Source organism: Procambarus clarkii, chromosome 38 (assembly GCF_040958095.1).
Source record: "Procambarus clarkii isolate CNS0578487 chromosome 38, FALCON_Pclarkii_2.0, whole genome shotgun sequence".
In the NCBI taxonomy this organism is placed as follows: domain Eukaryota; kingdom Metazoa; phylum Arthropoda; class Malacostraca; order Decapoda; family Cambaridae; genus Procambarus; species Procambarus clarkii.
This window is the reverse complement of record NC_091187.1, coordinates 41,795,977-41,807,305: the sequence shown is the minus strand read 5'-3', so window position 1 is coordinate 41,807,305 and position 11,329 is coordinate 41,795,977.

The window sequence follows — 11,329 nt, the reverse complement described above, 5'->3', positions numbered from 1 at the left end:
GCACATCAACAAACTGGAAAAGGTGCAAAGACATGCAACTAAATGGCTCCCAGAACTGAAGGACAAGAGCTATGAGGAGTGGTAAGAGGCATTAACCCCTTAACTGTGCGGCCTCCAAATATGACCCCCCTAATGTGCAAAAAATAAATTCTCAGGAAAAATTTTGTTTTTTCTAAAAGTGTCAAAAACCCCTCCCTATATATGGGTATAGCAATGGAATGTCGAAATTGTACCCACTTTGGCTGCTATGGGGTCCGTAAGATGGCGCATGACGTCATCATTCCTCGTGCGCCCATGCCGTAAGCTCCCGGGGCCGGTGGGGCGCCTGGGGCAGGATGCGCGTGCTGCCGCGAATATATTTTTTGTTCATTTTTTGCACACAGTTCCAAATACAATTTATTAGATTTTACGTGATGATCCAATGTATGGTGAACACGTACACTATATTATGGCAGTAAAACATCCGTACCATCCGTTGACACTGTGTTACGTGCATCACAAACAAGTACACTTATCCTGCACTTATTTCCAATTTATCACGCTGATATATTATATTTTCATTATATATACATACTGTACAGTAACACACACACTCAGTACTCCTTGAGTGTGTGATATGCTGCGAATCAGCCAACGGGGCAGAGTGGCACCTTGCACTCCACGCACCAGGTGCTGATGCGTCTTCACTTTTGTGATCTGCGTGCAGTGTTCCTGCATACTATGCATGCACGTTTACCCTTCTCACGTGATGCTGTGCCTGGCATATACTCCAGCATGTGTACCCCGAAGTTTTCATTACCCCGCAGTCTGTCTGGAGCTGCGTGTGGCATTGTTGCTTGCACCCTGCGCGGTACTACTCATCCCTCCCTGTCATACTTTACCAGCAGTTGTGACACAACGCTGGCTCTGAAGGTACGTATAGACGGTTTCCTGCTGGATTTCACTAGGTACATATTGCAGCAGTTGAGCACTGCAACATCCATTAGGTGGAAGAAGAACTTTTTCGTCGACTTCACAGACCTGCGCACGCACTCCACACCACCAAGCATCATGTCACATTGATCGACGAGGCGAATGTTCACGTTATAGTCTATGACACAGTTCAGCTTATACATGGTGTTGCGCGTCTGAAAATGGACCTTCCCACTGTCCAACATAGCACCGGTGTGAATCGTCATCAGCATATTCACCTCACATCTGTCCTTTCACCGCACTGACAGCATATTGTCACACTTACGCAGCTGGCACTCGCCCACAGATATACCTATACCGAACACTGGCATTTCCTTCCTGAGGACCTTCACAGTGCCACATACGCCGGTGTTGTGGGCAAGGAGGTATCTGGTCAACAGGGGGCTGGTGTAATAGTTGTCTGTGAACAGTATATGCCCCCTGTTCAGCAACGGTTCCATCAGGGTTTTTACGACACTGCCAGAGAACCCGTGTTCATCTATAGCTGGTATGTCGACGTCTGTACCAGAATACAAGATCATGTCCAGGACGATACCAGTCTCACAGTCGCACAGCATGAAAAACTTAAGTCCAAAACGGTGCCGCTTGGAAGGGATGTACTGTTTGAATGCCAGTCTGCCCTTGAACAGTACAAGCAACTCGTCGATAACGACATTCTGTCCAGGTACAAAATAATCTTTGAACTTCCCTCGCAGGTTGCTGAATACCTTGCGTACCGTCCACAGTCTGTCGTGTCTGACCTCATTTGCATTGTTCTCGAAATGCAGGCACCTGAGAATCAAGAGGAACCTATCCCGCGACATATACCGGTTGAAGATGGGTGATGGAACAAGGCTGTCTTTGTTCCAATAGTCCTGGACGACAGCTTTCTTGGAGTGTTTCATCATCATGCATAGTGCCAGAAACACGTACATCTCATCAATTGTCGTATCTTTCCATCGTGTGAGGCAGGAAATATGCTGCCGTCTATGAGGGTGTGGGCGTACGTGTTTGTCTCGGTCACAAGATGGGTCATGAAGACATTATCAAAATATGCCTGGAAATATTCCATGTCTGCCATATCATCACCGGTATATGGGAATAAAGCTGTAACATCAACATCGGTATCATCAAACGTTGGTATTTGAGGGACAATTGTGGCGCAATCCTCCTACACAAGTACACCAGGGAGTTTGGTGTTGGCGCCAACAACACGGTTAACACCACCATGAGCACCAAAACCATGGCTATGTCGCCTGCTGCTGGAGCTGCGTGAGGGTATGCTTGGCGCTGAGGCAGATTTTCGTACCATAGGCCTACCACGAACTCCTGATGTTGAGGGCCCACTGTCATCATGCTGTGAGACATGCTGTCACCTGCCTCGACATGTTACTAAGACAGCAAAGCCCCGCCTGGTACCACCCCCGCTGCTAGTACTCGGGCCGTCCACACTACTCGTAGCGGAGCCAATGTCATTGAAGCCCGAGAAAGATTCGTCACATGTACTGTCACTGAATAAACTGGCGTCTGGGTGATAACGGTGTTGACTCAGGGCGGTGAGACAAGCCGAGCGAGGAGCGTGTACCGTACACGCTCGCCACATCATCCACTTCCGTCTCTTCCTCACTCGTATCAGACCTCTGTGTCAGATCTTTCTCTGGATCATAGTCCAGGTCATCATCCATAGCACCATCGTCATACAAAATATCGAGAATCTTCTCAAAGAGTCGTTTTCCATGACCATGGGTCACCGTGGAGTGGGAGCTCATTGACGATGCGTCAGACATGGTTGTTGCTTGGAAACTGGGGCTCCCCACGGCCGCGGGGCATGCTGGGAATTTTTTTCAAGATGGCGGACGATCACTGGGGCTCCCAGTCATCCATTCCATACCCGCGTCACCACGCGCCACTTTTAAATCGAACGTGAAAAATACAAATACCCGGAGGCGCGTAGTGCACCCCAAGCGTGGGCCTGCAGGTGTGTTGCGTAGTTAAAGGGTTAAATATTCCAAAACTAAAAGATAAAAGAAAAAGAGGTGATATGATCACTATGTACAAAATAGTAACGGGAATTGATAAAATTGATAGGCAAAAATTCCTGAGACCTGGAACTTCAAGAACAAGAGGTCTTAGATTTAAACTAAACAAAGGTGCCGAAGAAAATTAAATTTTCTAGAAGTGAATAAGAAAATTCACTTTCACAAACAAGTGGGGTAGACGGTTGGAACAAGTTAGGTGAGAAGGTGGTGGAGGCCAAAAGCGTCAGTAATTTCAAAGCATTATACAACAGTGCTGGGAAGACAGGACATCATGAGCATACCTCTCATCCTGTAACTACACTTAGGTAATTATATAATTTATAGGTTGTGTGGGGTCTATGTTCTCCTATTCCACATTCCATAACATGGCATTTGTTCACATTAAATTCCATTTGCCAAGTGGTGCTCATACACTTATTTTGTTCAGGTCTTCTTGAAGGGCAGGACAATCATGAATTTATGATTTCTGCCAGTACAATAGTCAGTTCTGCACATGTGGAGCATAGTGACTTACAAAGGAAAATTATTATAATTACTGTAATAATTATATATCCTCCCCAAAGCAATGGAATAGTATAGGAAACACTTATTTAAGACATTCACAGGTTGAAAATATATATATCCCTTAAATTGCACATCGCATCATATGATGCTTTGACCGACTTGAAGAAAATTGCGCATCACATCATATGATGCTTTGGAGTACTACGCAAGATTTAAACAGCCCGCGGATACACGGGGTTCACCACACCTTCATCAGGGCTCTTGTAAACAGACGCCCTTTTTTAAAAAAAATCGTGGGCCAAATTCCCAGGTGTTAGGGGCCTCAGTATTGAGTGAGTTACCAAGCCTAACGCACGCAGCATGAGCTCACAGCACTGCTGTTCAGCTTGTGATCACAGCATCGCCTAAAAATGCCATAATATACTTGTTCATGCTATTATGTAGCGATGGTATTATTACAGATGACCCCTGACTGTGATAAAACTGACCAGGGTTCTGATAATAGCAGAATTGTGGTGATATTTAGCGCTGTGCTGCATGGAGGGAGGAGTAATGCTCTGGGAGGGAGGGTGGTGGTGTTGTCTTCTGACTGTTTGTGGCCACCTTTTATTGACTGCACTCACCATACCAGCTTAGTGGTTCGCTATGGTGAATACAAATGTAGATACTTATATATAATGTGTGTATAGAGGGTATAAACAGCAAGAGGAGTAGGTTGGGAGCCGCCATTTTGGTGAGGGCAGTGGCATCGTCTGCACGATATATCATGTTGTTTACTGGTGACCACGATGGTTTTTGGGCACCATACCAGTTTACTTGTACAAGTATGGTGAATAAAACAGGTAGATATTTATATATAATGTGTGTATATAGCTTAATAACACCACAAACAGTATTGTTGGAGGAGAAATATTAGTGTGTCTGGCCTTGAGGGCGGCAGCCAGCTGACTGTGTGAGGTCCTACGTCTTTGTGCCTTTACTCACCATACAAGCTTAGATGTACAGTTATGGTGAACAAAACATATAAATACTTATATATAACATCTGTATATAAAAGCAAAAACAGTATGGTGGGTGGAGAATGGTGGCAAGTCAGGTGAGGTGAGGGAGGGAGTGGCAGCCAGAGGCGGGCTGCCTCTGGCTGCCGCTGCCACTGCCACTCAGCATACCAACTTAGTGGTTCGTTATGGTGAACACAAATGTAGATACTTATATATAGCGTCTGTATATAGTGAATAATAGCAAAAACAGTATTGTGGGAGGAGAATGTGGGTGAGTCAGGTGACTTGAGGGAGGGCGGGAGTGGCTGGCTGGTACACGGCGGTCACTCCTCGTTACTTTTTGACTCATAATAGCAACTTAGTGGTTCGTTACGGTGAACAAAACATGCAGATACTTATATATAACCTGTGTATATAGTGTAATAACCAGCAAAGTATTTGTTCACTGTTTGATGAATACAATTGAATCAACAATATGCACACCATATTTTTGAGTACAGCGATGATTCACTCATTTTATTATATAAATATATCACACTACACACTATTGAGTAATATTACAGCAAAAAAACTACGAAAAATCAATCAGAGACATTGAAATAATTAGGTAATTATCTCTTTGTGGAAACTCCGGCCTGACAGCTGGCAAGCAACAGACCGTCTGGGACGCACGCTGAGTCAGCGCCTGTTTTTTTGCCAGACTTCTCCGCCGTATAGCGGGCAATATATGCCACTTACGATTTTTATATTATTTTTCCCGTGATCAGTGAACACAAATTAACAGGTTAGGAAGAAGAAAGATTTTATTTTTATTTTTTTTTTGTATGCGCCTGTGGGTGTCAAATGGTATATAGCGATTCTCTATATACAAATGGTATAGCACAGAGTGGAGAGCGGCAGCAAGAGTTGTCCACTCAGGTGGCGACTACTCCAGTGTCCAGTACACGTCAATGCGATGCTTGGGGTGGTCTTCTACAGTAATGATAAGTGTATTAACTGTACTAGTGCTTTTTTTCTTTGTAGTTTAGAGATAGGAATTTTAGGAATGTGTGTTTGTAGAACCCTGTGTGTCTTGTGTTATTTTGGGCTCATTCACCCACTTTAAGGAGTACTGTAATACGAGGTTTAAACTCCATCAACCTTGGTCCCCGTTAGTAAAGTGATTAAGTGTAGAGACCTTATATTGTAAAAATCCATGCTACATTTGTATATTACCAAGAGAGTGTACAGTAAAATAACGACTAAGCCCAGATTTGTGTGGGACCAATAGTCAATTCATCCATCATGTTTATGTTTGGTGAAGAGTGTCACTCAATCTCAACAATCCAGTAACGTAATCGTGTGTTCCCATAGTTAATAAGTGTAGAATAATCCGGAGTTCAATAAAGCCCATGTGTGAAGATTTAACCCACAGAGCACTTATTGTCCAACTTAGACTAAGAATACTTGACCCTTCCCCAATTATCATATATGATACATACATTTCCTTCCATTATTCATAAGAAAGTAAGGAAAGGTATTGTTAATCTGTACTCTCGGGTACGGCTTACAGGCAGCCCTACTGCTGCAATATGTTACCAAAAAATATTATCCCATACTCCGGGATATATTTATAAAAAAAAATATTGGCCGTTGTGTGAATATGTTAATCTGTAAGTAATATTAACTCTAGAATAGCTGATGCAGAGAATGTATATAGATATTATGCAATTTGTATTAGTAAATAAAGTACTGTAATAATATTTTGTTGTTGTAAATACATCTAGTTTAACCAAATATTCTTTTCCACAGGATAACAAGCCAGAGGAATGTTCAGTGTGTTTTAATGATTATGATGACAATCGGCTACGGCCTCGCAATCTGCCGTGTGGTCACACATTCTGCTCCCAATGTATTGACAATGCTATCAAGAATGGTCAGCTGTCCTGCCCCAGCTGCCGTGCCCAGCACACTGCTACAGCTGCTACTCAGTTCCCAATTAGCTATGCTGTGGAGGCTTTAGTTAGGAAACTCAAAAATATCCAGCTAACAACTGAGGAAGTAGTGCCAGCAAAACCTTCTGGAGGTCCTGCCAGAGGCATCAGTAAGACGTTACGTTCCCTGGTGCAGGAGCAGAAGAGCATCATCAGCAGCCTCATTACTAGCTGTGAAGAGGTACTGTCCCAGCTGGGGGAGTACCGGGGCCAGCTGGGAGACTGGAAGACTCACCACCTCCAGCTCCAGGACAGACTCTATGCTCTGGTAGAGCAGAACAAGTCAGCAATGAAGTTCTTGGAACTGGAGGACACCAGTGTGGTGGATATGACAACACAAGGAGAGGAAGGGAAGACTCAGCTGCAGGCCATGTTGGGGAACCTCGACACAGGCAACACAGCACAGGAAGTATTCATGACCATCAATGAAGTTGACCAATGCAACATGGTGGTAGAAAATTGGCTCAAGAAGTGCCAGGAACTCTTCCCAGATGTCAAGACTGTCCACACTTCAGTGAAGGTTCGTTGCTGAAGATCATATTGTTTACACCCAACAGAGTGTAGTATTGCCTCTATATAAACACTTTTGACATGGAGACACATCAAGATAAGAGTAGATTTTATGTATAGGAAACTTTTTGATCTAACACCTGAAACATTTTTATTAATAAAGTCAACTGTCATCTTGGTGTTTCTCTACACTGTGGTCAGTGTAGAGAAACATTACTTATATTGTCAAATTACTTTACTCAGAGCCTGATGTTTCATTATAGTCCACTTACTTTACTCAGAGCCTGATGTTTCATTATAGTCCAGTTACTTTACTCAGAGCGTGATGTTTCATTGTGCTGCAGTTACTTTACTCAATGCCTAATGTTTCATTATAGTCCAGTTACTTTACTCAGAGCCTGATGCTTCATTATAGTCCATTTACTTTACTCATAGCCTGATGTTTCATTATAGTCCAGTTACTTTACTCAGAGCCTGATGCTTCATTATAGTCCAGTTACTTTACTCAGAGCCTGATGCGTCATTATAACCCAGTTACTTTACTCAGAGCCTGATGCTTCATTATAGTCCAGTTACTTTACTGAGAGCCTGATGCTTCATTATAGTCCAGTTACTTTACTCAGAGCCAGATGCTTCATTATAGTCCAGTTACTTTACTCAGAGCCAGATGCTTCATTATAGTCCAGTTACTTTACTCAGAGCCTGATGTTTCATTATTGTCCAGTTACTTTATTCAGAGCCTGATGCTTCATTATAGTCCAGGTTCCACCATTAATGTTTGTGTCGGTAATGACAGGTGCAGGAGACCATCAAGGAGGCCCTGGAGATGATGACCACAGAGACAGGTGCCACAGCTGATCCCGGACACCTGGAAGACTCAGCCTCCACCATTAATGTTTGTGTTGGTAATAACAGGTGCAGGAGACCATCAGGGAGGCCCTGGAGATGATGACCACAGAGACAGGTGCCACAGCTGACCCCGTACACCTGGGAGACTCAGCCTCCACCATTAATGTTTGTGTTGGTAATGACAGGTGCAGGAGACCATCAGGGAGGCCCTGGAGATGACGACCACAGAGACAAGTGCCACAGCTGACCCCGTACACCTGGGAGACTCAGCCTCCAGCATCATGAATAAAGTTCAGGAAATCACTGGAGAGATCCCCCAGAAACAATTAACAGTAAGGTTTTTATTTTCTCTCATAGGTCATATCACATGATATTGAGTTGCGTTTTGAGGAGAGGAAGCCTGTTCCTAGGTTTATCAGGGTTCCCCATGGTCAACTACTGACTTTCCTTAACATACAATTTACAATAGTTTCCTTACCTCTGGGATAAATATTTACTGGTAGGTGAACAGGTGGAACAAGTGAAAGGAAACATGTGAACCATTTCTGGCCTGCATGGTGATTGAACCTGTGATCCTCTATTGAACCCGGGATCCTTGCCCCCTCACAGAGGCACAGAGAGCAGGTGACACTCCACCAAGTAGAGTGGTGGAGTGTCACCACCTTACCTTGAGGTGCTTCCGGGGCTTAGCGTCCCCGCGGCCCGGTCATCAACCAGGCCTCCTGGTTGCTGGACTGATCAACCAGGGAGTTAGACGTGGCTGCTCGCAGCCGGACGTATGAGTCACAGCCTGGTTGATCAGGTATCCTTTGGAGGTGCTTATCCAGTTCTCTCTTGAACACTGTGAGGGGTCGGCCAGTTATGCCCCTTATGTGTAGTGGAAGCGTGTTGAACATTTTCGGGCCTCTGATGTTGATAGAGTTCTCTCTCAGAGTACCTGTTGCACCTCTGCTTTTCAACGGGGGTATTCTGCACATCCTGCCATGTCTTCTGGTCTCATGTGATGTTATTTCTGTGTGCAGGTTTGGGACCAGCCCCTCAATTATTTTCCATGTATAAATTATTATGTATCTCTCCCGCCTGCGCTTAAGAGAGTACAGTTTTAGGCTCTTTAGTCGGTCCCAGTAGTTTAGATTTTTACTGAGTGGATTCTAGCAGTAAAGGACGCTCTCCAGGTCAGCAATTCCTCCAGCTTTGAAAGGTGCTGTCATTGTGCAGCAGTACTCCACTCTAGAGAGCACAAGCGTTTTGAAAAGTGTCATCATCGGTATAGCATCTCTAGTGTGAAAAGTTCTTGTTATTCAACCTGTCATTTTTCTTGCAGTTGTGACGGCTATTTTATTGTGTTCTTTAAAGGTAAGGTCTTCCGACATGAGTACACCCAGATCCTTTACATTGCCTTTTCGTTCTATGTTATGATTTGTCTGAGTTTTGTACGTGGTTTCCGTTTTTATATTTTCAATTTTTCCGTAGCGCATGAGCTGGAACTTATCCTCGTTAAACACCATATTATTTTCTATAGCCCATAGAAAGACCTGATCTACATCTGATTGGAGGTTTGCCGTGTCCTCTATGTTGCCAACTCTCATGAAAATCCTAGTGTCATCTGCAAAGGATGATACAGTGCTATAGGTTGTGTTCTTGTCTATGTCCGATATGAGGATGAGAAAACGTACTGGTGCAAGCACAGTACCCTGGGAGACTGAGCTCTTCACGGTTGATGGGCTGGATTTTATTTTGTTGACTATTACACATTGGGTTCTGTTAGTCAGAAAATTGTAGATCCATCTGCCTATTTTCCCGGTAATAACTTTTGAACGCATTTTATGTGCAATAACACCATGGTCACATTTATCAAAAGCTTTTGCGAAATCTGTGTAAATTACATCAGCGTTTTGTTTGTCTTCCATAGCATCTAATGCCTTATCATATTGGTCCAGCAACTGCGACAGGCAAGGGCGCCCTGTTCTGAAACCATGTTGTCCGGGGTTATGGAGATGCTGTGATTCCATGTATTTTGTGATCTTACTTTTTAGCACTCTCTCAAAAAATTTTATGATGTGCGATGTTAGTGCTATCGGTCTGTAATTTTTTGCCTCTGCCTTATTTCCTCCTTTATGGAGTGGTGCTATCTCTGCTGTTTTTAGTATGTCAGGGATAACGCCAGTATCTAGGCTTTGTCTCCACAGAATGTGAAGGGCCTGCGATAGTGTTTTTTTTTACAGTTCTTGATGAATATGGAGTTCCAAGAATCCAGGCTTGGTGCAGAGTGCATAGGCATATGCACTCTAAACACACCACTCTCCATCTTACCGGGAAAGCATCCAGGAAGACAGTGAACCAAAATAGACCACTGCAGGGTTCGAAGAGACTGAAGCCTTGAAACTGCCAACAAACTCTCAAACAATGCCAGCACCAACCCCCTGCCAGTAGAGGGGGGGGCTGGAGCTACAGGTCCAGCACCAACCCCCTGCCAGTAGAGGGAGGCTGGAGCTACAGGTCCAGCACACACCACCCTGCCAGTAGAAGGGGGCTGAAGCTACAGGTCCAGCACCAACCCCTTGCCAGTAGAAGGGGGCTGGAGCTACAGGTCCAGCACCAGTCTCCTGCCAGTAGAGGGGGGGTGGAGTTACAAGTCCAGTACCAAACCCCTGCCAGTAGAAAGGGGCTGGAACTACAGGTCCAGCACCATCCCCCCTGCCACGTTAAGAAGGCTGGAGCTACAGGTCTAGCACCAACCTCCTGCCAGTAGAGGTGGGCCGGAGCTACAGGTCCAGAACTAGCCCCTGCCATTACAGAGGGGGAGGGTCTGGAGCTACATGTCCAGCACCAACCCCCTGCCAGTAGAGGGTGACTGGAGCTACAGGCACAGCACCAGCCTCCTGCCAGTAGAGGGGGGCTGGAGCAACAGGTCCAGCACCAACCCCCTCTGCCAGTAGAAAGGAGTCTGGAGCTACAGGTCCAGCACCAACCCCCTTCCAGTAGAGCGGGGCTGGAGCTACAGGTTCAGCACCAACCCCTTGCCCAGTAGAGCGGGTGGGGGGGGGGCTGGAGCTACAGGACCAGCACCAACCTCTTGCCAGTAGAAGATGGCTTTAGCAACAGGTCCAGCACCAACCCACCCTGCCAGTAGAAAGGAGTCTGGAGCTACAGGTCCAGCACCAAACCCCCCTGCCAGTAGAGGGGGGGGGGGCTGGAGCTACAGGTTCAACACCAACCCCCTGCCAGTAGAGGGAGGGCTGGAGCTACAGGTTCAACACCAACCCCCTGCCAGTAGAGGGGGGGCTGGAGCTACAACACGAACCCCCTGCCAGTAGAGAGGGGGCTGGAGCTACAGGTCCAGCACCAACCCCCTGCCAGTAGAGGGGGGCAGGAGCTACAGCACGAACCTCCTGCCAGTAGAGAGGGGGCTGGAGCTACAGGTCCAGCACCAACCCCCCTGCCAGTAGAGGTGGGCTGGAGCAACAGGACCAGCACCAACCCCCTGCCAGTAGAGAGGGGA